Consider the following 216-nt stretch of genomic DNA (forward strand, 5'->3'; position numbering starts at 1 on the left):
TGTTGTACTGAAAGTTGGGCTCTTTTTTGTACCAGCTACCATTGTTGTTGATGAAACACAGCTCTTCCTGACCTTCCAAGCCCTCAACCTCAAGGACAACAGGTGGTGTCTCTTGGCTTGGGTTACCAACAAAGTGCAGCTGCTCTTGTGTGGCTTTATGAGCAAGGAAGATGTCTATCTTATCCTGTAGAGCTTTCAACTCTTTCCTCGTCTGCT

This window comes from Brassica oleracea, unplaced genomic scaffold (assembly GCF_000695525.1).
Source record: "Brassica oleracea var. oleracea cultivar TO1000 unplaced genomic scaffold, BOL UnpScaffold01004, whole genome shotgun sequence".
NCBI classification, from domain to species: domain Eukaryota; kingdom Viridiplantae; phylum Streptophyta; class Magnoliopsida; order Brassicales; family Brassicaceae; genus Brassica; species Brassica oleracea.